We start from the raw sequence: 27,542 nt of genomic DNA on the forward strand, positions 1-27,542 counted from the left end.
GCCTAACACTCACATGTTGTGAGTGTTAACATTGTGCCTAACACTCACATGTTGTGAGTGTTAACACATGCTATGAAGCCTTACAGATATTCTCTGATGTCTCTCTTAGTGGGGACAAACGTGGAGTCACACCAAGTCCTTCATTTACATGGAGGAAACTAAGGCCCAGAGAACTGAAGTCACCTGGCTCAGTGTGCACAGTGTTTAGGAGTCCAGGTCTAGCTCTGCCTTTGACTTCCCCTGTCCCAGCTCCTTCAGGCCTCAGCCCTGGCCCCTGATCAACACACTCAGTCCACGCAGTCTGGCATAGGACACAGCCAGCCAAGGAAGAGAGAGACACGCAAGCGTAAGGGAGAACTCCTTGACCTGCCATGTCGGTGCCACTGAACCTAACAGGGGGCTGATTCAAGGCAAGCTTTTATTCCCTTGCTCTGCACCATGCTGCTACTTCCTTCCATGCTCTGAGGCTATTCCGGAACTTGCTGGCAGCACGGAATCCCAGAGAACAGAGATCCCATCAGTAGGCAAAGCAGAAATGAATATTTGCTTGAATTCTTCTCTCCCAAATTTAACCTTCGAAGCAGAGTCCAGCCTACCTGGCCCAAATCATCTGTGTGGCTGAGGGGTGCTCTGTGTGCACGTGTGTGTGTGTGTGTGTGTATCTGTGTGTGCACACAGACCTGCTAGCATCTGATTTCCACTTAGCATCAGCCGGTCTTCTCTGATGGTTTTAATTCGGCCATGCCTGGATGAGATGATTGGCCTAAGTAACGTGATCCTGCTCTCCTCCCTCTTCTCACAAAGGTTTAGTCACCTTAAATCTGGCTATCTTCAAGGACATGCTTGAAACAGAGGGGATGCAACTCAAGGCTTGCTAACATCCCTCCCCTTCCTCACACGCCCTTTAAACATCTCTAAGCTTCAATGTTCCTTCCTCTTCATTTTTCACTCTCCTATCCATTGTCTCTCCTTTCATGGTGTATTAGGACATTCCAGAGAAACAGAACCAGTAGGAGATATATAGAAATATATAAACACACACACATATATACACACGTATATATGTGTGAGTATTTCTCTCTCTCTACATATAGAAAACCGATACGATATATATATATATACATAAATACACATATGTATTTATATTTCTCTCTCTCTCTCTCTCCACACACACATACATACACACATATATATAGAAGAGAGAGATTTACTGTTAGGAATTGGCTCACGTGATTATGGAGGCCAAGAAGTCCCAGGTTCTGCTGTCTGCAAGGTGAAGACCTAGGAAAGACAGCGGAATAATTCAGTCCGAGTCTGAAGGCTTGAGAAGCAGGGTTGCGGATGATGTAATGCCCAGTCTGAGGCCAGAGGCCTGAGAAGCTGGATGGTGGGACGGGAGGAGAGTGGACAAGCAGCTGGTGTAAGTCACGGAGTCCGAAGGCCAGGAGCTCTCATGTCTGAGGGTAGGAGAAGATGGATGTTCCAGCTCAAGGAGAGAGAGAGAGAGAGAATTTGCCCTTCCTCCACCTTTTTGTTCTATTCGGGACCTCAATGGATTGGATGATGCCCACGCACATTGGTGAGGGCAGATCTTCTTTACTCAGTCTACCAGTTCAAATGCTAATATCCACCAGAAATTCCTTCACAGATGAACTCAGGAATAATGCTTTGCCAGCAGTCTGCATATCCGAGGCCAGTCAGGTTGACACATAAAATTAACCATCACACACGGTTCCTCTGATCGCTCATTTACCACCAACTCCCAACTCTTTAACAGCTGCTCCGAACGCCCTCCTAACTTCAAATGCTAGAGCAGCATGCCTTAGGTATTAAAGGGAGCACATCCTGCCCACTCCCACCTCCCCACTCCCTTAAGAAAATCGTGCCTCTTCCTCCCACTTCCAGTTAGGAAGCCGCTGTACTGCTGTCAACACAATTTCCCAAGCTGGAAACGCTTCTCCCCTCACCTCTCTCATCAAATCGGTCACTGTGTGCTTTCAATTCTCTCTTACGTCTGCTCTTGCCTCTACCACTGCTCCCTTGACCTCAGCTCATCTCTGACTTCGACAACAGAATCCTAACCATCCTCTTGACCACTCATCAAACCCACCTGCAAGAGGCAGTAACTCACTGTTACTGACTCTCTTCACAAGAAGGAAGGAAACTCCCAACAGGAATCCAGTAAGGTGTGGGCGTGAATGCTGCTTGCGGAATAGGGCCTGCCAGAGTTTCTTCTTTGAAGATGACAATCAAATATTTAAGTGCTGATATGTTTGTTGAGAAAAGAAAATCAACCGTAACACCTTATAAGCACATGCTCCATGGAAGGGAAGGAGTGTCGGTACACTTTAGATTCTGAGAGATCTCTGGGGGAGTTCTCTGATTTTGATGACTTTCAAGCCACAAGACCTCTCTGAGCTTTGAACGTCCCATCTGTAAATTCAGATACTAATACTGCCCACTTGGCAGGGCTGTGGGAGGAAGCGTGACAGTGCGTGCAATGCACATCTCTGTCTGCCTGACAAGAGTGAATGACACGAGATTCCACCTTCTCTTCACACTGCCTAGTTAATTCCTCCTTATCCACACTCACGCTTCTCCTCAGCAATATCTGAGCGGAGCACGAGAGACTGGACAACCTCACCAACGTGCTAACCTTGAGGGGATTTGAAGGTAAGCAGCCTTTTCTTCTGTGTCCCTAGCCTGGGTGTCAGGCAAACGCTCCTACCGGCTGGCTGACATATGTGGCCGCTGCAGACTAATTTCTTCTGACACGTTGCCTTGAATGCACAGTCACAGAGCATGTGCTGAAGTGCTAAACACCCCCGAACTGTGCACTTTTCAATCTGTGAAAGCTTTTCGGTGGGTCCAGGCTTTTTTTTCTCGACCTGAGGCATCACAATAGAGAAGCACATGGACACTCCGTTGCGGCAATCTGGCATCCTGCAAACGCTCCAGAGCAGCAGCAGTACCTGGGCGTCCCTCTCAGCGAGCCAGACCCCAGCCAACAGCTGCTCCTCTGTGGAAGCTGTGGCCGCATTAATGAGCTTGCAGACAAAGAGCTGACTGTGCGGTCGGTGGCTTGGGGTCTGCGTGCAGGCCGGGGGCGGAGCGCAGGCTACACTCGAAAACCCTAGTCCCTCATTTCCAAAAATTGGTTTGGGGTCCAAATGAGCTAATATGTTTCCCGAGACTTCGATCTCGAAAAGGCTGGATCACGCCTCTGCCGTCTTGAATAATCACGAAAGCTAGCTCCCGGGTTATCTGGCACGGAGAGTTTATAGAGCGTTTTTACACTTCGAACCTTACCATAACCCTATGAAGGTATTATTTTACAGATGAGGAAATGGAGTCCCTGAATGGTTCAACAACATATACAAGTTCACGTGGCTAATAAAAGGCAGGGCAGTGCGTAAAGCAAGCTCTGTGTGGCTCCAATGTCATGACTTTCTGAAGAATCATCACCAAACTTACTCTCAGCCCTTCCATTCATTGAGATGTCACTGCAACAGCTAAAAGGAAGCCTCTGGGGGCAGGAGCTTTCAAGGGAGCCAGCTTTTCTGTTAAGATTTTAAGTCCCTTATCTGCCAGCTAGTTAAGGGAAAACGCTAGGGCATCACAGACTTTTTCAAATTCTTACCATCACACCTAAAGGAAGTCACTCCTCTGACTTGCCTGTAGGGATGCTGTAGGAACAATGCGTGAGGAAGACTCACGTAATACCCTACGCTACCAGCACGGGCGAGTAACCACTGAAAACAAAGTATACAACAGTTGTAGAAATCAAACCCCAAATGACTTCTTCTACCACTACTACTGCTGCTGCTGCTACCATCACTAAAGTACTAATGCAAATAAAACAGCAATGACAGAAACACTCCTACTAACAGGTAGCATGTCCTTAGCCTCTGCCATGTGATAAAGCTTAGGGTTTACATTCATTGCTGAATTCTCTCAATAATCCATCATGGAGGTATTTCTATCCTCTTTCTACAGATGAGGATTCTGAGGTCTAGAGAGGTCACAGAGCTTATGCACAGCAAAATGAGGCTAGATGCTCAGGCCGCTTGACCCCAAGGCTGTGCTATCTCCACTCGCCCATGTCTGCCTTCTCTAAAGGATAGGCAGTCACCAGATGAGTGAACAGTGTCCAGGAGGTTAGGACACACCCGTAGCACAGTCTGGCCAAGGCTAGAAAAGACTAATAGGTACACAGCGGTTGCTTCCAATCATTCAATGGTAACCATTATTCCTAGGCATCCAGAATATGGGTTTTCATCCCCTACATTTCACCTTCTGTCTGGTTGTCAAGAAATAACAGACAAAAGGATGGGTTCTAAAAGGAAGAGGAACCTGGCTTCAGGTGTGAGTTCAATTGAACCCTCTGACAAGTGTTTTAAAAGTACGTGTGTGTGCACACCCCGCAACATCTGTGTCACACGGGTGGAGGATGAGAGCAGAGAGCGGTGGGCTGATTACGTGTCCTTTTCTCCCTCCTGACAGCTATGAAACTACAAGTGGATAGATTATAGTTGAAGATAAAAATAGGCATTATACTGCCACTTTCTCTTCCCCGCTTTTGAGTCGCTCCAGCTTGAAAGCATATTGTAGCATTTTATTGTAGTCTGGGCTCGTGTGGCTTCTCCTGTTTGTGATTCCTTTTTGGAAAACTAGAAACACTCCCTCTCCACGGAGAAATGAACTCAAGTGAGTGAGAGTGAAAGAGAGGCGGCTGTGTGTGTGTGTGTGTGTGTGTGTGTGTGTGTGTACCCTTGTGTCCCTCCCAGCGCCTCTAAGAGAAGCGAGAAGGCAGAGTGTGAATCTGAATAGAGCGGAAATTGGGAAATGACACAGCTGTTTTTGTTTAAATGTAACCATTTTTAGAATTTCAGGATGCACTAAGCTTCCAAACTAGGCAGCCCAGTCAACCTTAGCTGGGGATGGAGAGTGATGCAAATGCATCGGACTTACCATCCCAAGGTCTACAGGAGATCCTGGCACTGCAGGTCACTCGGTGCAATACACGTTTGGCGCCCTCTTTGGTTATTAAACAGAACTCTCCAAGTAGTGGCATGTCAGGTCTCATCCCACACCGCTTCCATTTCCACTTGTCATCTCCATTCTTTCTCCTGAATTTTTATCTTGGGGTCACTTGAAACACAGCAAAGTACTTGAGTGTTTCTCAAAGAAGGTTCCCTGAACCACGGCACCCCCAGTCACTGGGGGTGTGCTTTATCATACCCATTCCCGCACCCACACAGGTCTACTGGATTTGAATCTGTCAGGAATATGAATTCTAACAAGCTCCCCCCGCCGCCGGGTTATTCTCACAAACACTACGCTTTTCAAATTCCTGGTAAAGTGGCAAAGAAAAAGGACTTTAGTGTTGCCCTTACCTAGTCTTAAGACAGGATCCGCCACTTTAAACCTGGGGAAAAAGAAAACAAGACACTCAGAGATGCTATTTATTCCCAAAGCGGACCCAGTTGACCTGGGTCAACTCACAGTTTCTCTAGGTTCTGTATATTTATCTGCAAAAGGGGAATGATAATGGTACCTAGTATATGGGGCTGTTGTGAGAATTGAGAAAACATATGTATTATTCTACGACAGTGGTTCTCAGCTGGGATTGGAGTGATTTCGTCCACCAGGGGAACATTTTTGGTTGTCTCATGTGGGGTTTTGGGGTGGGGTACTATTATCATCTAGAATAACAAACAGGGACACTACTAGACATCCAACAAGCACAGGGCAGCCCCCAACGATAAAGAATTATCATCCCCAGATGTCAATGGTTGACATTTTGAAAAGCCCAGGCATGGAGCCCAGCACATCATGCCTGGCTTCGAATCCGGTGTGCCACCAGTCCAGCTGTGCAAGATGGGGTAGGTTGCTCAGTTATTTGGAATTTTGATTTCTCCATCTGTAAAATAAGGATAAAAATACCTGCCTCACAAGGTCAGTGAGGATGCCATGAAGTAACATACAAAACATATCTGGTATATTTGCAGTAGCGTCCTTTCTCCTATTTCCTCATGCTGGCCTGACTTAAAAGGGACTGATTCCCACATTCATAAGAAGCAAGGAAGCCTGAGGCTTCCTCACCTTTAATTTGTCAAGTGAGGTGCTTTGTGAGTTGCCTCCAGGCAGGGCACAGATGGCCCGTCATCTGAGCGTGCATGCATGGCCAGGCCCTGTTACTGAGGTTAGGAATTACAGGGCCCCCTGCCGGGTCAAGGCTCCAGGACAGTCCCACAGACAGCCACAGGCTGCAATGCTTGCCCTGAATGCACTATTAATCCCATGATGTTATTTTAAAATAATGGAGAACCAGTTTATTGGGAAAGGACAGTACAAAACCTCAAAATAAATCCAGCTAACAAGATGAAGTTTCTGATCTGGAGAGAACAGAAACGCTGCCCTCTTTAACATTTAGGCCATTGGATCTAGAATGCCCCCGCAAATTACTCTCAACTACTCAATTATCTAGATGAATGGAAGACAGCAGAGGTATGCGACGATTTAGATTTTACATAGAATGCAAAGAGCCTCGAGGGTATGCAAGATTTAGCTGTATACATCCGACCTGGCTGGTGTTTCTGGGTGCCCCACCCCAGATACTCTCACATCACGCTTGCTCTACTGTCAGTGGGTAGGGGAGGCTTGGAATTTCACTACTCTGAAGGCAACTTTAACACACAACGATCACAAACATAGGACAGGGCTGGGTTGTTATATTGCTAACTTGCATGAGCAGGAGAGAGAGACACAGAGACCCCACCCTAGCCAATTTCTCTGTAGGTCTCAAGGTCACTCAAGTCATCTTCATCCCCCCTCTTCCTCTTTCCAGCACAATCAATCCTAACCGATCCCTGGTCAATTGAACACACATTTTCCTGTCCACCTAAGGTGCTCGAAGCACAAAATGACCAAAGGCATGGCTCACGCCCTCCAGGAGTGGTAAAGATAAAGAAAAAAAGATCACTCCCCTCCCAGAAAATTAAGGGCTGCCGTGCCATGCCCTAAGATGCAAACCAGAATCTGGCTTCTCACTCTGCTGCTTGAACCCAGTCACCCGTCTTCCTGCTGGGATGGGGTGGGAAGGGAGCAGCTGAAGGGCTCTGCGCTAGGATTTTTCCTCCAGATCGAGATGGAAACAAGCAAACACCACACAACTGGTACCACAGCATGGAGCCTGCGATCAAGTCAGCAGGCAGGTGCCGCCTTGCTCTCCTGCGTCGCCATCACGCACAGCTGCATCGGCTTGTACTTCTCATTCCGGTCAAACCAACTATAACTGCATCCTGCTCATCAGGAAGTCTTCCGCTAAGGAAAGTCTGACTGATGCCTGCAGAGCGCCAAGTCCAGAGAAGCTCTGGACCCCCAGACAGCGCTGGGCCCGGGGGATTCGGCCCCCGGTCACTGATCCTGCCACACAAATGGAAAGCTGTGTCTGTATAAAAAGGCTCCTGCCTGGGGCTCCTCACTGTCATCTTCTACTCTCCATCTGCTCCTTAAGACAGCCCTTGAGGGATGGAAGTAGCATCTTCATTTTATAGTGGAACAAACTGAGGCTCAGAGAACAGGAAAGGGCCTCTTTCCCCAAAGGCTTCATCAGCCATAAACTTCACTTTACATTGAAATATGTACAAGGGGTGAAGAAAGAATCTCATCTTGTTACTCTCTTGCTTAAAACCTTCTAAAAGCTTTCCCATGGCCTGAGGCAGTACTTCTCAACCCTGGCTACACGTTGGCAATACCAGGAAGTTGCAGAAATGCCTATGTCCTGGCCCCAACCCAGACCAAGTAAGCCAGAATCGATGAGGGTGGAATTCAGGCTCCGCATTGGAGGGTTTTCTTTTATTTAAAGCTGTTGAGGGATTCTCAAATGCAGTCAAGATGAAGCACTGCTGCCCTAAGGGAATCGTGTCAAGCTCCCTGACTTCCCTTGCCAGGTCTGTGCAGCCAGGCCCTCACTTATCTCTTTAGCCTCATCTCTTACCCCTCTCTCTCCCATCTCACCCTCAGTGCTTCATCCATGTGAGGCCAGCGTGGGCTTCTGCAGAGGATTACACATGCACACCTCTTTGCTTCAGTGCCCCACCATTTCCCTAGAATGCCCCTCCCTCTCTTCTTCACCTGACTAATTTCTATTTTTTCTTTGAGATTGAGCTCAGCACAGCCTCCTCCAAGAAGGAAGCTTTCCCTGACACCACCTGGTGATCCTCCCAGGCACTTTACGTGAGCAAACCCTATCACTCGAAGAGATCACCATTGATCTTTGCTTGTCTCCTCCCTCACTGTAGTGAGTGCCTCGACCAGGTCACATCCTACACACCTTCTCAGCCTCAGGACACAGCACCAGAGCACTTACAAAGTCTGCTGGCCTAGAAGAATTAAAAGCACAGACTCACAGACCTACTTGTGCACCTATGTTCATAACAGCATTATTCACAATAGCCAAAAGGGGGAAATGACCCAATTTCCATCAACAGATGAGTGAATAAACAGAACATGTCATGGAACATTATTCAGCCTTAAAGAGGGAGAAAATTCTGACATATGCTCTAACATGGATGAACCTTAAAAACATTAATGCTAAGTGAAATAAGCCAGACACAAAAGAGCAAATATTATATGATTCTACTTATATGAAGTACCTAGAATAGGCAAACTCAGAGAGGAAGTATAATAGAGGTTACCAGGGGCTGGGAAGAAGAGGGGAATGGGGAGTTACTGTTTAATGAATACAGAATTTCTATTTGGGATGACAAAAAAGTTCTGGAAATGCACAGTGGTGATGGTTGCACAACATCATGATTGTACTTCATGTCATGAAATTGTACATTTAAGAATGGCTGAGGGCTTCCCTGGTGGCGCAGTGGTTGAGAGTCCGCCTGCTGATGCAGGGGACACGGGTTTGTGCCCCGGTCCGGGAAGATCCCACATGCCGCGGAGCGGCTAGGCCCGTGAGCCATGGCCGCTGAGCCTGCGCGTCCGGAGCCTGTGCTCCACAAAGGGAGAGGCCACAACAGTGAGAGGCCCGTGTACCGCCAAAAAAAAAAAGAATGGCTGAAATGGTAAGTTTATGTTATGTATACTTTACCACAATAAAAAAAAAAATCACTCACAAAAAGTTTGTTTAATAAATAAATCACACTGCACTTAAAAGAGATCTAAAGCCCCACCCCTGGCCTCTTGGACCCTATGCAATCAGGCCTCAGCTTTCCACTCTGATCTTATTTTCCTCCAGCCCTTTCCCCATAATCATTCTATTCTGACCATACTGATCTCCTTTTTTATGCAAATACACCAGACTTGTTCCCTCAAGTTCATTGCAATTGCTTTCCATGACGACTCCATTTCAAATTGCTAAACCTACCCCCACCACTCAAATTACTCTCTGTATTAGTTAAAAATAATACCAACTGATGTAACAGATAAAACCCAGAACCTCCAGGGTTTAGAACAGTCCTAAACTGTATGTATCAGAATCATCTGGAGGGCTTGTTAAAACCCAGACAGCAGGGCCCACCCCTCCAAGTTTCTGATTCAGTATGTTTAGGGCAGAGCCCAAGGATTTGCATTTATATCATGGTCCCAAGTGATGCTGATGCTATTGGTCAAAGCACCCTACTCTGAGAACCACAGGTTTAACAAAATTAAAGTTTATTTCTCACCCACGTAACTATAAAATTCAGGCATGCCTAGTAGGGCAGCTTTCCTCCATGCAGTGATCCCATCCTGTGGTTCCACTATTTTTAACAAAGGATGCCCAAGGTTGTCCTGGGAGTTGTCTCCATCCAAGCCAGCCAAAATGGAAAAGAGCCCAGAGGTCTGCAAGTAGGAAGCTTTTATGGGTCAGGGCCGGAAGTGGCACACATCACTTCTTCCCACATTTCAACAGCCAGAATTCAGTCAAATGGTCACAGCTGAACTGCAAGGAAATTGGGGAAATACAGTCTATCTTTGGGTCCATGTGGAAGAGTAAATGGGATTGGGGATCAGCCTTATCCAGTGATCTCTTATGCTACCATATTTGTCTTCCTAGCCTTATCTCTACCTGATATTATATCACGTATTTATTTCCTTACCTTTTCATTGCCTTCCAGCACTAGGATGTAAGCTTCACGCGAGCAGGTGCTCTGTCTTGTCCACCACCGTGTCTTCAGTACCTAGCACAGTGCTTGGCACAAAGAAGTCACCAATAATTATTTCTTGAAGTACTAAATGCATTTTTCACAGGATACTCTGTCTGATGATCTCCTGTTTACCTTTTCTGTGAGACGTTCCTGAAGCCACATTCCTTTTCTTGCTTATGTCGCTGGGCCCCTGCCATCACAGCAGGCCTATGTTTATGCCAACAGATAGGACCAGTTTTTCCAGTAACACTAGGGACATTGTGATGCCCTCTCAACTGCTCTGTCCTAAGCATGGCGGTCATGCTATCTTCCATCCCCAATGTCCCTTTCTAGTTTATCCCAGTGGCTTTCTTTGTAAAGGAGAATAAAAAGCCCAAAGGATGTTCACTCCCAGCCAGGCTGAAGACCCATGAGCTGGTCTAGCACAAAACACACTCTAAACAGGGTAATGATAACTAAGACAAACAGCTACCCTGTGGGATTTGGACGAGAGGAGTTTGGAAAGTCATCAGCAAGAAATAAAAGAGTAAATATACAGAGTGAAGCCAGCCCACCGTGACAGTGAAGTGGGGAGAGTCCAGAGGGAAAGAGTAACTGTCTTGGATTCTCACAGTCTTCCTGTTTCATTTGCAGGATATCCTTAAAATAAACTCATTTTTTTAAGAGGGTCTAAATGAATCCGTGTTCCCCATTTGGTTATGAGCCTGACTAACTCAAGCCAGCACCTGTTGGCAAAATGGCCAACAGCTCAGTAAGGTGGCTCACTGAGTGGCTGTCACGTTCATGTGCCACTTAAATAGCTCAACAAAGTGACCTGCCCCACCCAGAGATGGCATCTCAGACTGTAACTATAAACAAGTTCAGGCCTCCTCTCCTCACACTAAGAACACTGCAGCAGTTTCTTCACCCCCCCGCTTGGGTCTTCTGCACCAGGCCACCAGATCCATCTTTCAAAAAGCACCACTTTCATGCTGTCACTTTCCTGCTCCAAACCCTCCACAGACTACAGAACTGATACTTAATTTGCATGCCTGTGATAGAAATGCTCACAGGGGCTGCATGTCCATTGTCTCACTTAATCCTCACAACCACCATGCAATTAGGACCTACCATCTTTATTTTGCAGCTCTGGTGACTGGGTCATGTAAAGATTAAATAAATTACCCACCAACCTGAAGCTAAGAACCAGCAGAGTCACAGGAGAACCCCAGGTGTGCCTGTTTGTAAAGTCTCTCCTGTTTACACTACACATTCATTCATTCATTCACTCATTCATTCAAACCTATGTTGAGTGTCAACCATGTGCCAAGAACTGTGCTAGGTACAAGGATGACAATGGATCATTCGCGGGAAGACAACTTTAAGAGTACTATGAGCAGAGTTCCCTGTGCTATACAGTAAGGAACTCTGTTCAATGTCCTGTAATAACCTAAATGGGAAAAGAATTTGAAAATGAATAGATACATGTATATGTATAACTGAATTACTCTGCTGTACACTTGAAACTAACACAACATTGTTAATCAACTATACTCCAATGGAAATTTTAAAAAAAGAACCTTCTTCATAGCACAGGGAACTCTACTCAATACTCTGTAATGACCTATATGAGGACAGAATCTAAAAAAGAGTGGATATATGTATAGGTATAACTGATTCACTTTGCTGTACAGCAGAAACTAATACAACATTGTAAATCAACTATACTCCAATAAAAATTAATTTTAAAAATATCAAAAAAAAAATGAGACTGCTATGAGACAATGAAGCATGTTCCGTATTGGATGGGGAACACGGATGCTTAGAAAGTGGGCTGCAGGAGCTCCACACCCAGCCTCACTGGTCAGGGAAGCCTTCCCTGAGGCAGTGTCACTTGAGTTGAGACCTGAAGGATGAACAGGAGTTAACAACCTGCTTTTCTTTAGGGAAAGTTATCCTGTGGCAAAGGGGCTGCCTAGTGCCTCATCTCTCACTGTGACTCTCCCAAACTGATGGGCTGCCAGGGAAGAGGGGAGAAGGAGGATGGAAGGGATAAAAAGAGAAACCAGAAAACCCTACTGTCAAATGATATTATCAAATATATTTTGTATTTTAACAACTCCTAACCTTTGGGTTTACAACTGTCCCTGTGTAATTTGAAATTAAAATCTATTTCCTCACCCAGCAGCATCTCCCCCCCCCCCAAAGAGATGCACCACTCTCACTGCTGGTCCATTGGCAGTGCTAATTATGTTCTCCATAACACATTCCTGATTGCATAGAATTAAATAAACGTGTGGAGGTGACAGAACAAAACGAAATCTATGACTTACTTGACAGACTGATCAGTTTGTTGGGCACAGGGTGAAAACAGCAAATGTTACACATGCAGATTAGGATAAAAGGCCCAATAAAGTCACATGTTTTTAAAGATAAATACAATCAAACTGAAATAATTTTTGCAGTTTCTTCTATTATAAATGTGATCTGAACACACTGTCTTCCTGTTTTTCAGCCTTTCACAGGCTTCTGATTTACCTTCTATTTAAGATTCCACTAAATTAATAGAGAAAACTATTTCGATAGACTATTCAATCTCGCATTTGCAATTTGAAGGTTGCTTCACAATCATAACTTCTACAATAGAGTGAAAGTAGAAGGTAGAAACACTTTTACTCTGTAAGAGCTTTACCAAGTAGGGAAGGGACAAAGATGAAAAAACAAATTCTTTATAAGGAGCCGAAATAGAAAATCTAGGTGAATAAGCCAGACGATATATCCAAACTGAATTAGTTGAATTTCATAAAGGAATAAAGAGTTGTGACAATGGGATGTCCCCAAACCAGAAAACCCAACTTGTGGTTGGGTGATGACCCCCTTAAAAAGTGAAAGTCTTTGTTAACTATAGACATATGCATGTACACTGTAGCTAGGTGTTCACCAAACCTCACTTCCTTTTTTCCTGGCACCACCTTCCCTCCTCCCATTCCCAGCCCCCGCCCTGCAACTGATCAAGTGCAGAACTGAAACTGGGTTCTGGCCAATAATCAATGTGAATGGCATTCCTACAGGAGTCTGGGACCAGGAATCACTGCGATGAGCACAGTCATCCCAACCCTGCACACACATCTGCTCTGACCCACGTTAGACTAAATGTGAGGGAGCAAATGCACGAAGTGACTGAGCTTTGGTGTGTTTTTACAGCAGTGGACCAACCTTAAGTGATACCCACCAGGGGGAGAAAGGAAACAGGGTCCTCCTGAGTAGACTATGATTTTATAGGCCATGAGTGGATGAGCTACAGATGTCCTAAATGGTTTCACTAGACACTGATAATGTCCTTCATGTATCAGTGTCTACAGAATAAAGTCCCAGACCCCTAATATTGGCACCTCACTCTCCATGGCATCATTCCTGCCTACCTCCCTAACTTCAGCTTCAACCGCCCGCCATCTATCCTCTGTTAGAACCATCCTGCCTCACACGGGTATCCGGAACAACCTCCAGCCGTACGCCTTTATGCATAATCTCCCGTCTTAAGGCCTGCCCTTCCCCTTTTATCTGCCTCCAAAATCCATAATCATCCTTTCAAGTGAAGTCTGAAACCTGGTCTCCCTAGGAAACGTGCTTCTTAAGCTGGGATACAGTAAGCCTTGATCAATGTTGCTCAATACTGTTACACGTGGGGGAGTCCAGGTGTGCTCTGGAGCAGCGAAGGGGAGATGGGGAGAAAACGTGCTCAAACAATGGACGTTGCCCCCCGCACAGTTTTAGTCAAGAAGGCCCAGGGGTTCAACCCTGGTAAGTTACTGGTTCCTTGCCATGCGACACTCAGTCTCTCCTTTGCTCAACGCAGCCACCAGGAGGGGAACGGCGTGGGAAGATAGGAGTAATTTTCATCTTTATTCTCATTTGCCTTTGTCCATTTTCTCACCGCCCCCTTCCTTTCATTTGTATTTTGTCTTAGCTGCCAATTTGGGGCTTAATTGGTAGAATACAGAGAAGCTGAAGTAAAACAAAGCTCAGTAGAATATAAAGAGAAAAGGAACAAAAAAAAAAAAAAAAAGGGAAGGCATGAATGGCAGCCTCGATTCTAACCATAATCAGAGAAGCAGGTTGGTGTGGCACCGGAACATACATGACCTCCCAGTGCAGGAGACTCACGGTTCATTTACTGCTCCATTTTCTCACAGCACAGATAATTTACCTGTGTGATGATTGCATCCTGCCCCTGGGCTCTCAGCAACTCTTCCCTACCTACCGTTGTATCTTGAATTTGGGAAATGTGTCTGCATTCAGACAAAATGCTGAAGATAACTTGGGAGGCAAGGAAATCTCATTTCCCCTCCAACGCAGTGGCAGACTTGGGTTCAATCTATGAAAGTCAATTGGTAGATCTGTGCAAGTCTTCTAATTAGAGATATTCAGATAGCGGGCACAGGTTTCATTTGTATTCCAGGTTTTAAAAAAAAAAACAAATCAATGTCCACACACAGGAAAAACACTGAGCACTTATTCTGAAGCCACAAATTGCAGTAGGGCCCTGCACAGAAAACCAGAGGGGCTGTAAGTCAGTGCAAAACTACCACCTCATGAAGAAGAATGATTAGAAGGAATGGGCAGAACTTTCACCTCCAGGTCACAAGCTCAAAATGCAGCCCAGCCCTGCCTGTATGATGTTTATAAACCACTGACAGTCCATGTGAAAAGAGCTGGCTCAAAGACTATATTTTTACCAGAAATGATTGTTCAGCTGAGAGGCTGAAAAACAGTAGGATCCCCCAAATGAACTCACCTACTCAGCTCCTAAAGGTGTATTCCAGCTGGCACGGCAGAGTCAAATTGCACACCGCATAAAGTTCATTTCCAGAGTTTCCTGAGCCAGCTCTGTGGCAGCGGACCCTGGAAAGGTGAGACTTCCAGACGGGAATTCAGTTCACAGTGCTCGGCTCACCTCTGGACTTTCAGTCACGGAGTCAGAAACAGGGAACAGAAAACACAAAGGCAAGGCTTAATCTCCTTCCTCTGGGCTCCCAGGGCTCAAATTCCTCTGGAGTATCAAGTCTAACTAGCACCTACAAACTAGATCTAAAGGTGAAGGATGATCGAATAATTTTTAAGCTTTGTTTAAATAAGAAACTAATATTTATTAAACCATAACCATGTGACAGGCACTCTCTGAAGTGCTTTCCTAGACTTTATTCATGCTACAAACATTGAATTCAGAGCCACTAAGCAAAAGAACAAAAATTAAAAATTGGGATTCATGGATGAGGGAATAGACTCCTTGATGCAAAGGAATCCGCAGGCATCTTTACTCCTAAAGGTTGTGTGGCAATTTTTACCTCTGTCTCACTCCAAAGAGATTTCTAGGAAACTGAGAGTTAGGTGGTATCACCATCACTATCATCCCCTTTTTACAGAGTGGAGACTAGGCTGAAAGAATAGAAGTACAATGCCCAAGATCACACAGCTAGAAAGTGGAAGAGCCCGTAACTCAACACAGACATCAAGCCACTGCTTTCTGCTTTATAACATGCCACCTCTTACTATGGTTCAGAAATGCTTTCTCCTAGCCCAGGTTTACCCAGGAGCTAGGCTACACCAAAATGGAGATAGGAGGATACCTGGTACTGTTCTAAAAACCAGAGTAAAAGAAAAAATAGCCTCTTTTTTTCCCTTCAGTATGACAACCTGAATCACCCAAACTGGGCAGCGTTAGCTCTGGGAATACCAAGTCCTCTTGCCCTAAGACTTAGTTTTCATGTGGGATTAAAAATAATTAGTAGGGCTTCCCTGGTGGCACAGTGGTTGAGAGTCCGCCTGCCGATGCAGGGGACACGGGTTCGTGCCCCGGTCCGGGAAGATCCCACATGCCGTGGGGCGGCTGGGCCCGTGAGCCATGGCCACTGAGCCTGCGCGTCCGGAGCCTGTGCTCCGCAACAGAAGAGGCCACAGCGGTGAGAGGCCCACGTATCACCAAAAAAAAAGAAAAAAAATAATTAACAAACATTTCACAATATACAAAGCATAATCAGAACACTGCAATCTTGCTATGTGAGTGGCCAAGAAGAAATGTCCTTTCCTTTTGAGAAAAGTCCAAGGAAGAGAAGCTGTGTGGCAGGGTGGAGAGGGCCTAGCAGCTGCATCAAGCACATCTCAGATTGAATCCTGAATCCACCGCCCCTGGTTGGTTCCCCAAGTCTGGGCATATTAACAACGGTGTCCACAAGTGTGGATGGGTGGTGATAAAGCCCACTTTGCAAGATTGTTGACCAAATGCCTGAAACGCACTGAGAAGCATCCCAGGACATGGGGAGAACTCAGTAACTGGATACCATGATCTTTTTGCTAGTTACTGGTCCTAAGCCTCTGGGAATTGCTATGCAGCAGAAGAGCAATTTTACAGCACGTTCCACGGAATTCCCTATTCTAACTACCCAGAAGCAGCACAGTGCTCATCTCTTGAGGCACACACACCCCTGCTGCCTCTGAGCATTCACTCAGTGTGCATTTCCAGGGCCAACCATAAAGGCGAAAATACCCTCAGAAGTCACAGAGACGCTGTTTTTTATAGAGTGTGATTCCCTGACCCAAATCAGTCTTTTTGCCTTTGAATCAGTTTATGCTACCAGTTATTTAGCAGATTGATTGCTGCTATGGCAACTGCACATCCCTCCGCACAGACACAGGCAGAAGTCCTTGATACAATCCTGGCTTAGTCTCTCTGGCTGCATTCAGTCCATGCCAAAAATTAGAGAATATTGGGAAAATTAACTGCCTTCTGCACTATAGGCACTGGGGCTGCATTGTGGTGCAAAGAACAAATGAAGCCTGATGTGTGTCCTTCTTGCCCAGCAGCCCACAAGGAGGGAGAACTAGAGTCCCCAGCCGGGCTCTGGCCACACTGCTCACCTTTGGTTTCCACGGTTTCTGCCAAGTATCAATGCAAGATGTACCCAGAGACTGCAAAGGCCATTTGGCAGTGCTGTGGCCTCTCAGGAAAGCTTTCCACTTACGGTAGGAAAAGAACTCGCTTCTCCTTGTGTCATAAAGAGCTGTATACAGATTCTAAGTACCACTTCCTAGCTGCATGATCCTGGGCAAATCCCTTAAACCCTAAAACCTCAGTTTCCTCATCTATGACAAGAAATTAAGAATAGTCTCTCGGGCTTCCCTGGTGGTGCAGTGGTTGAGAGTCCGCCTGCCGATGCAGAGGACACGGGTTCGTACCCCGGTCCGGGAGGATCCCACATGCCGCAGAGCGGCTGGGCCCGTGAGCCATGGCCGCTGGACCTGCACGTCTGGAGCCTGTGCTCCACAACGGGAGAGGCCACAACAGTGAGAGGCCTGCGTACCCTGGCTGTTACCAATATGGTATGAAACCACAACACTGGCACCAGATGGACTCTCATAGCCCTCAGTTCATTCTTCCTTCTTATCTTCCCTCTTTGGTTTTCTTTAATTTTTTTTAATCTGTTCTGCCTGATGAGCAAGAGAGATGATTAGGCTCATTAGGAGCTGGTTGTACGCAGTCCTCTAAACATTTCTGATTAGAAAGCTTGAGCCTCTAGTTCCGCTAAGTGTGTCAAATTTTCTTTACGATATAGATCAGTGTTTTAGGCTAGTTCCACCTCCAAAGGACAGGCTGGTTCCTCCAAGCGAGGTTTGCTCTGTCCTGTTCTGTCACCTCCAGTGTCTCCCCTCATCCACCAGATCAACCTTCTTTAAAAATGGCAATCTGTCAGCATGAATGAAGCTGGAAAGCTAGCGTGTAAATATAGAACGGTACCCTTCCCTAAAAGAGCCCCTCATCTCACAGATTGTGAGAGTGGCTGAGGCTGCGATCTCTGTTTGCTGAGGAGCCCATGTTATTAGCAGCCATGCTATTTCTGTATCTGGAGGTGCCTGGAGCACTTACAGAAATTCTTTTAACCCATATGTTGTTTTTATGTTTTAACACTCTGTATGTATATGTAATTTGCATAAATACAAAAATAAATAGCTGTCCGGTGTTTCTCTGAAGGTTGTAAACTCCAAAGAAAGAGGTAGCAATCTTCCCATATATTGGCCTTAATGACACAGCCCTTGATATGCAGCGATCAGTAATGTGGCCCAAACTGACTTTGAGATTTAATACTTAATAATTTGTGATGCGAATATTCTCACTTTATGTCCTTTCTATCAGCAAGGATGAGAAAGAATGGTGCAATCAGATGTAAGACCAGAAGCATCACCACATCATAAACCAATACCACTTTCATCAGCTCCCTCTGAAGATCCCAGGATTCAGGGCCAGTTTGTGATAAAACAGTTCATATAAAGCTTTGCTTTGTTCACAGGGTATAAGCAGAGACAACTGGTATCCTGGGACAACAACATAAAGTCAGAGAGACCTGGGTTCTGGATTCTAAGCCTTTCTAAGTCTCAGGTTCATCTTTTTTAGAACTGATAACATGTGTATTATCTACCCGGCAAGGCTAAGGGTGCAAACTCTGCAGTTAAGAGTATCTGGGTTGGACTCCTGAGCTGACCTCTGAGAGCCAAGTGACCCTGAACAAAGTGTCTTTACCTCTCTACACTCCAGGCTCCTCGTCGGAGGATTGGAGGTGATCCCAGTCCTACCTCACAGAGCTACTGTGAAGGTGAATTCCGACGACCTACGTGAAGTGTTTAGCGCAGGCCTGACGCATGGGAGAGTTCAATAAATGTAGCTCACAGGAGTCACCGCAGGAGGAGTGAATGACATACAGCCATAAGAAGCCTGGCTCTTAGTAGGCTTTTTAAAAAATGGAAACTTCAAACAACTGAAAATTGTGCCGTCAAGAACATTCCCCAGATACCACTGCAAACCTCTTTAGAATCAAAAAGTTGGATAGGCTCCCATTATGATAAGAAAGGAACCCTCTTATAAATCCATCTTCTCACTGAGATCGTTTCAGCATTCAGAGCAGGAAGGGGAGAGCAGGGCCTGGCCTGTGTGCAGCCTCTCTGTTCAGAAATGATCCTGTCGGATCACACAAACCAGGGGCTTTCTGCACACTCCTCAGCCCTGGGAAGGCACGATTACTGGCTGCCACCAAGGATGGGGAAGAGAGGAAACAAAAGGTCAATTTTTTTTTTTTTTTTCAAAAGGCCAATTTTTAAATGAATCGGTGTAACAGGACAGTGACCCCAAACTCCTCCCCTCAAACCCCATCAACTGACAAGTTGACCAACCACCCCCTGAGAGCAATGGGGAAGTTTACTTTAACAAAGGGGTCATTTCTGAGGCCAGTAAGGCAGTTCCAAGAGGTAAGGCAATAAATAAAAGAATGATTTTCATAGACACCTAGCATAGATCAGATTGCTGGTCATGCTTTTTGTTTTGTTTTGTTTCTTCAAAGATACACCCACACACCTTTGGCAGTGTAATCCTCAAATGACTAGATGTTACTTCTAAGCTGCAAGACCTCAGGCGCTACCTGTCCTCACCCACACCCAACTGTCTACCATCTTCGCCACCAAACATACCCCCGAAGACAAAAATGGCCCTTCAGTCCCTGAGTCATTTAAACTGAGAAACCAGTTGAAGTGCTATTCCCAAAATAAAACAGAAACATGGCCACTGGCATGAAATATTTACAGCTGTGAGATGAAAAAAAAAAAAAAAAAGCGTCCCTTGACCTGGTAGGCAGGGGAATGATGCAGTTACACAAACAGGAGAGAAGCGCTTTACCCCAACACTGTTCTCTCTTCTGGAATGCCAACGTGCAGCTGTCACGTAAGCTAGACCCAGGAGTTGTCTTCAGCTGCTTCCTTCCCTCCCCACTATATCCAATCACTGACTTGGTTCCATCTAGTCCATGACTAGACTCCATCTCAGGTGTCTGTGCCCTGCTTGCCTATGGGATGCCCTCCACAGTTCAGTGCCTCGTGTCTCACCGCCGACTGACACAGCCACCTCCCTCACTGGTCTTCCTCCATCCTCCATCTCCCTCTCTGCAATGGCTTCTCACGCTGCAACAAAGTCGCTTCAAAGGTCCTTCAAGATCAAGCCCCTACCTACATCTCCAGTTTTATCCTTTGCCCAGCCTCGAACCCCCTCCCAGCCCACCATGCCCTATTCCTCCTGAAACACGTCGTATGTGTGTGTACTTTCATGCTGTGGGGCACGCTTTTCTCTCTGCACGGTTATCTCAGTCCTGACACACCCTCCTCCTCATCCTTCAATGCTCAGCTTTTCTTTTCTTTATCATTTCTGGACTCCCCCAGTTAGGTTAGTGGCTCCCTACACTGCGCTCACTTTGCCCGTTTATGCACTTTCATTATAGCACGTTTCAGACTGTGTGGCAATCGTTTATACATCCACTCCTGTTCTTTGTTCTTTATGTGATGGTCAGTCAGGAGAGGCTCAGGAAAACTAAGGTGATTATACTTACAAGACCCAGAAACAGGAGGCACCATGTGCTGCACAGGGTCTCAGGCGGGAGCACTGGGTGTCAGTCAGGAGGCAGAAGACAGGAGGAAGGAAAAGTCTAGAACAGAGTCTTAACTGGGGGTTTCCTCAAGAAAGGCAAGGCAGGGAAAACATTTTAGGATTGGCTACTTTGAACAGTATCTTCAGGCTTTAAGCTATACGGCAGTCCCTAGCTGTCTGGTAGGGAGCTCTGGGATGATTAGGGTAGGAGAATATTGCATCCTGGGTGTCCAGGTCAGATGGAGGAGGTATGGCTCTGGACTGGTTAGCCTGCTTTATCAAAGGCATGTTCCCGGCTGAGCCCTTTGCTATCTCTAAGAATTGGCTAGTCCCTGAAGGGCCAGTCTCTCTCCAGCCAGAAGGGTTTTTAAGATGTCAAAATATCATAATATATAGAAAATTAAAAATATAAACAGTACAACCCCCAAACTAAAACCTGGGCTCTTCCCTACTAAATGCTAGGCACTGGGCTTCTAGCCGGGTGTCTAGAAGGGCTTGTATTCTACTGATACACTGATACCTACTAGTTTACTGGTTTTCTACAGCTGGTTCTTTCTTTCTTTTTTTTTTTCTCTTTTGCGGTACACGGGCCTCTCACCGTTGTGGCCTCTCCCATTGCGGAGCACAGGCTCCGGATGCACAGGCTCAGCGGCCATGGCTCACGGGCCCAGCCGCTCCGCGGCATGTGGGATCTTCCCGGACCGGGGCACGAACCCGTGTCCCCTGCATCAGCAGGCGGAGTCTCAACCACTGCGCCACCAGGGAAGCCCCAAGCTGGTTCTTTCTGATTAGTCAATGCCCTTCCCATACTGGTTAGTAAATATTTTGAATATCATCCCAGATTACAACTGCCTTTTATCTGTTATCACAGCCTTGTGAGGCATGTACTATTGTCCACATTTTAGAAATCCACAAACTAGTCTCAGAGATGTTAAATAACATGCCCAAATCACAGAATACTAGTAAATAGCAGAGCCAGAATGGGACGCTACATTCGCCCATGCCGGAACCCATGTTCTTTCCTCTCCATCACATCGCCTCTTTGCTTTTTTGTTGTTTCTTCTAGATTCAGGCATCCAGAACAGTGCACAGCATCCAGTAGGCCTTCATTAAACGATTTAATGAATTAAGGTATAAGTAGCAGGGAAATCAAATATTTCTTTGATTTCTTTGAAAAATCAAACTTTTCCCACAGCTGATCTACTCAATGGAACAAAAAGGTGGGAGGTCCATACCTCCATTTTAACCAAAAGACATCTCACAGTAAGAACTGCTTACTTCATCAAAATGCAATATATTCTTACCAATAGGAGCACTTTCATGACAATAGCTACTTCTAGAGCACCTGCAGTGGAGTGTGCCCTGTGCTAAGAGTCTTGTGTTCATTACCTCATTTCATTTTCCTACTAACTCTGCAAGTGAGAAACTGTATCTTTATCCTCATTTTCCATGAGGAACCAGAGGCTCAGAAAAGGTATGTAACATGACTAAGGGTTCAGAGCTGGTAAATGGCAGAGCAGGGATCAAAAAGGCAAGGTGAGACTCTCCAAAATACCTGCCCTTTCCACTCTGCCACACAACCGATTTCTTTCACACCCATGTATCATTTGTGGGATGAGTGTATAGGGCAGGAAATGGGACTTCTTACTACCTGGAGGTCTCCAAGACAAAAAGGTGCTACATCACCACTAAGTAGCCTTGTCGGTAATGGATTACTGTGGCTTCCGTCTTCCGGGCCCAATGGGAGGCTTGGTCATGGGCTCAGGACACATCTCCTGCTGGAATCTTATTAGTGCTTCCTCTGCACAGATAAGAACTGTTGTATTGTGTTAAATTGACTGACACAAACAACCATGCTTTATCCAGAAATAGAAAATGCAATTTTCTTTGGCAGAATAGAACACAGGAAGTGGTGGGGTTGAAATGTCATGCACGGATCAAAGGTTTGGCAGAGGAGAACGGTTAAAGTCAATCTCCTACAGGGGGAAGAAAACAAAGGTCTACAGTAGTCTATAGCAATTATCCACCCGAAGTCACACTATAGAATTGGGAGCCACTGCTACTTAAAACTCTTTAAAAAAAGGAAAGAAAGAACATTCCCCCGCCCCATAATGTTAATGTTTTATCTACATGAATCATTTGGAAAGATCATAGATACACTGCTGAAAATAAAAGAGAGAACACCATCGACATATTCTCATCTCTAGTGGTAGGAAATGACCTTTTCATATAAGAATAAAGTAGAGAGAAGCCAAAACTGCTCCCTCAACACAAACCACCACGAGCGTATTACTACTCTGACATGTATGCCGGAGGAAACTAGAACTGAAGTTAAAAATGAAGGTTATCCATCACTCATATCCTCTGGTCAGTAACCTTCTCTTCAAGTGTAATGTCCACTCACATTGCTACAGTTTCACAAATCTCAAATCACTGTATGACTTTTCTGGGATTATTTTGGGGTTTGTTTGTTTGTTTTTTCTGCAGCAAGGTTTTCCTATTACTTTCTACCTAAGATTATAAATCTTCCAGTTCCTACAACTGATGTTTTGTCCCAATCCCCATATTGTTTTTAATTCTGTGGCACTCTCCATTCAGACCAAGGGGAAATTGTTAACAGGAAACATAAAACAAAGCAGAATACTGGCTTTTAGGGTCAAATACAAAGATATGGAATAAAACAGAAAGATTTAACAAACATAGTTCATCAAGGAACAGTCAAGAAAGTACGAAAGAACAAATGCTCTGTCTCTGAGAAGTGACCCTGCATTCTGTCTGCCTGGCCAAGTCCAGCGAAAGACCAGATGGTTTATGGAGACCCTGTTTCCTATTCAACTGAAGACAGAAGAAAGTACATACATCATAGCAAAACAGATGAGAATTAGATATTGGCCTTTCATTTATCGATTTGTTTGTTGGTTTCGTTGGTTTATGTAACACAAGATAGAAAATAGAAGTATTAAGTACAAACAGTGAGGAAATCATTTAAAAGCAAAGATATATGTGGCATGGTTTAGCCTTGATTAGACGTGGAAGCAGAAGGATTAGGGTAAGAAAATAAACTGGGTCTAAGTTTCACAGAGTCAAATAGGTCCTCCTCCCTGATAACCTACATATAGTGTGATTTTAATAGTGATTTCCCACATCTAAAGCCTTTTCTTTGCTGGGTGTCCTCCGAAAAGTCACTTCTATTAAATACAGATTTGGTTTCTAAGTCACTTCCAGCTCGTGTTCTCAATTCCTTTTTATCTTGAACAAGTCATACCACACCTTCTGAGTATTAACTGTCCCCAGGAGCCCATGTCCCTGACTTAATATGTTGTGAAATGAGAGAAAAGGACTATAAGGTGTCCTGACTTCTCAGAAAAATTAGTCTATAAAAACTGTAAGAGTTTTAATACAGATAAAAGAATTTTACCATTTAAGTGGGATGAATCTTAGAGAATTTGAGTTTGCTTTTGGGAGGAAAATGCTACAAAGATGATACTGATGAGAAAAGAGCATAGCTGCATTTCCTTGAGCAAGTCGCTATATTCTCCTGGGGTCTCAATTTGCTCATGGAGGGGTAAGATGGAGGGGTTCCCAAAGTTAACGGAAGGAAAGAAATCATAAAGATCAGATCAGAAATAAATGAAAAAGAAATGAAGGAAACGACAGCAAAGATCAATAAAACTAAAAGCTGGTTATTTCAGAAGATAAACAAAATTGATAAACCATTAGCCAGACTCATCAACAAAAAAAGGGAGGAGACTCAAATCAACAGAATTAGAAATGAAAAAGGAGAAGTAACAACTGACACCACAGAAATACAAAGGATCATGAAAGATTACTACAAGCAACTCTATGCCGATAAAATGGACAAGCTGGAAGAAATGGACAAATTCGAAGAAAAGCACAACCTTCCGAGACTGAACCAGGAAAAAACAGAAAATATACACAGACCAATCACAACCACTGAAATCGAAACTGTGATTAAAAATCTTCCAACAAACAAAAGCCCAGCATCAGATGGGTTCACAGGCGAATTCTATCAAACATTTAGAGAAGAGCTAACACCTATCCTTCTGAAACTCTTCCAAAATATAGCAGAGGGAGGAACACTCCCAAACTCATTCTACAAGGCCACCATCACCATGATACCAAAACCAGACAAACATGTCACAAAGAAAGAAAACTACAGGCCAAAATCACTGATGAATACAGATGCAAAAATCCTCAACAAAATACTAGCAAACAGAATCCAACAGTACATTAAAAGGATCATACACCATAATCAAGTGGAGTTTATCCCAGGAATGCAAGGATTCTTCAATATATGCAAATCAATCAATGTGATACACCATATTAACAAATTGAAAGAGAAAAACCATATGATCATCTCAATAGATGCAGAAAAAGCTTTTGACAAAATTCTACACCCATTTATGCTTAAAAACTCTCCAGAAAGTAGGCATAGAGGGAACTTACCTCAACATAATAAAGGCGATATATGACAAACACACAGCCAACATCATTCTCAATGTGAAAAACCGAAACCATTTCCACTAAGAACAGGAACAAGACAAGCTTGCCCACTCTCACCACTATTTTTTTTTTTTTTTTTTTTTGCAGTACACGGTCCTCTCACTGTTGCGGGCTCTCCCGTCGCGGAGCACAGGCTCCGGACGCACAGGCTCAACAGCCATGGCTCATGGGCCCAGCCTCTCCGCGGCATGTGGGATCCTCCCAGACCGGGGAACGAACCCGCGTCCCCTGCATTGGCAGGTGGACTCTCAACCACTGCGCCACCAGGGAAGCCCCTCTCACCACTCTTATTCAACATAGTTTTGGAAGTTTTAGCCACAGCAATCAGAGAAGAAAAGGAAATAAAAGGAATCCAAATCGGAAAAGAAGTAAAGCTGTCACTGTTTGCAGATGACATGATACTATACATAGAGAATCCTAAAGATGCTACCAGAAAACTACTAGAGCTAGTCAATGAATGTGGTAAAGTAGCAGGATACAAAATTAATGCACAGAAATCTCTTGCTTTCCTATACACTAACGAAAATTATGAAAGAGGAATTAAGAAAACACTCCCATTTGCCACTGCAACAACAAGAATAAAATACCTAGGAATAAACCTACCTAAAGAGACAAAAGACCTGTATGCAGAAAACTGTAAGACCCTGATGAAAGAAATTAAAGATGATACAAACAGATGGAGAAATATACCATGTTCTTGGACTGGAAGAATCAACATTGTGAAAATGACTCTACTACCCAAAGCAATCTGCAGATTCAGTGCAATCCCTATCAAACTACCAATGGCATTTTTCACAGAACTAGAGCAAAAAATTTCACAATTTGTATGGAAACACAAAAGACCTCAAAGCAATCTTGAGAAAGAAAAATGGAGCTGGAGGAATCAGGCTCCCTGACTTCAGACTATACTACAAAGCTACAGTAATCAAGACAGTATGGTACTGGCACAAAAAACAGAAATATAGATCAATGGAACAGGATAGAAAGCCCAGATATAAACCCATGCACATATGGCCACCTTATCTTTGATAAAGGAGGCAAGAATATACAATGGAGAAAAGACAGCCTCTTCAATAAGTGGTGCTGGGAAAACTGGACAACTACATGTAAAAGAATGAAATTAGAACACTTCCTAGCACCACACACAGAAATAAACTCAAAATGTATTAAAGACCTACATGTAAGGCCAGACACTATAAAACTCTTAGAGGAAAACATAGGTAGAACACTCTATGACATAAACCACAGCAAGATCTTTTTTGACCCACCTCCTAGAGAAATGGAAATAAAAACAAAAATAAACAAACAGGACCTAATGAAACTTAAAAGCTTTTGCACAGCAAAGAAAACCATAAAAAAGATGAAAAAACAACCCTCAGCATGGGAGAAAATATTTTCAAATGAAGCAATTGACAAAGGATTAATCTCCAAAATATACAAGCAGCTCATGCAGCTTGATATCTAGAAAACAAACAACCCAATCCAAAAATGGGCAGAAGACTTAAACAGACATTTCTCCAAAGAAGATATACAGATTGCCAATAAACACACGAAAGGATGCTCAAGGTCACTAAACATTAGAGAAATGCAAATCAAAACTCCAATGAGGTATCACCTCACACTGGTCAGAATGACCATCATCAAAAAATCTACAAACAATAAATGCTGGAGAGGGTGTGGAGGAAAGCGAACCCTCTTGCACTGTTGGTAGGTATGTAAATTGATACAGCCACTATGGAGAACAGTATGGACATTCCTTAAAAAAACTAAAAACAGAACTATCATATGACCCAGCCATCCCACTACTGGGCATATACCCTGAGAAAACCATACTTCAGAAACAGTCATGTACCACAATGTTCATTGCAGCTCTATTTACAATAGCCAGGACATGGAAGCAACCTAAGTGTCCCTAGACAGATGAATGGATAAAGATGATGTGGCACATATATACAATGGCATATTACTCAGCCATAAAAAGAAACAAAATTGAGTTATTTTTAGTGAGGTGGATGGACCTAGAGATTGTCATACAGAGTGAAGTAAGTCAGAAAGAGGAAAACAAATACTGTATGCTAACACATATGTATGGAATCTAGAAAAAAAAAAAACGGTTCTGAAGAACCTAGCGGCAGGATGGGAATAAAGACGCAGACGTAGAGAATGGACTTGAGGACACGGGGACGGGGAAGGGTAAGCTGGGATGAAGTGAGAGAGTGGTGGCATGGACATATATACACGACCAAATGTAAAATAGACAGCTAGTGGGAAGCAGCTGCATAGCACAGGGAGATAACTCAGTGCTTTGTGTCCACCTAGAGGGGTGGGATAGGGAGGGTGGGAGGGAGATGCAAGAGGGAGGGGATATGGGAATATATGTATACACATAGCTGATTCACTTTGTTATACAGCAGAAACTAACACACCATTGTAAAGCA

At 44.6% G+C, this 27,542-nt stretch overlaps 1 long non-coding RNA gene across 2 annotated transcripts in view; it reads right to left on the minus strand.

The window, feature by feature from the left end:
- LOC137227907 (uncharacterized) overlaps positions 1 to 19,089 on the minus strand; it is a 29,906-nt gene extending 10,817 nt beyond the window's left edge. The window contains exons 1-5 of one of the 2 annotated variants that reach the window (XR_010945051.1): positions 14,917 to 19,089; positions 10,095 to 10,186; positions 5,397 to 5,428; positions 4,972 to 5,151; positions 1,230 to 1,281 (exon numbers count right to left, since the gene is read on the minus strand). This is a non-coding gene — a long non-coding RNA (uncharacterized lncRNA). Of the gene's footprint in view, positions 1 to 1,211; positions 1,282 to 4,971; positions 5,152 to 5,396; positions 5,429 to 10,094; positions 10,187 to 14,916 lie in introns of both variants that reach the window. The other variant, XR_010945052.1, reaches the window with a different exon arrangement.
- Positions 19,090 to 27,542: the final 8,453 nt, after the last annotated feature.

This window comes from Pseudorca crassidens, chromosome 7, assembly GCF_039906515.1.
Source record: "Pseudorca crassidens isolate mPseCra1 chromosome 7, mPseCra1.hap1, whole genome shotgun sequence".
In the NCBI taxonomy this organism is placed as follows: Eukaryota; Metazoa; Chordata; class Mammalia; order Artiodactyla; family Delphinidae; genus Pseudorca; species Pseudorca crassidens.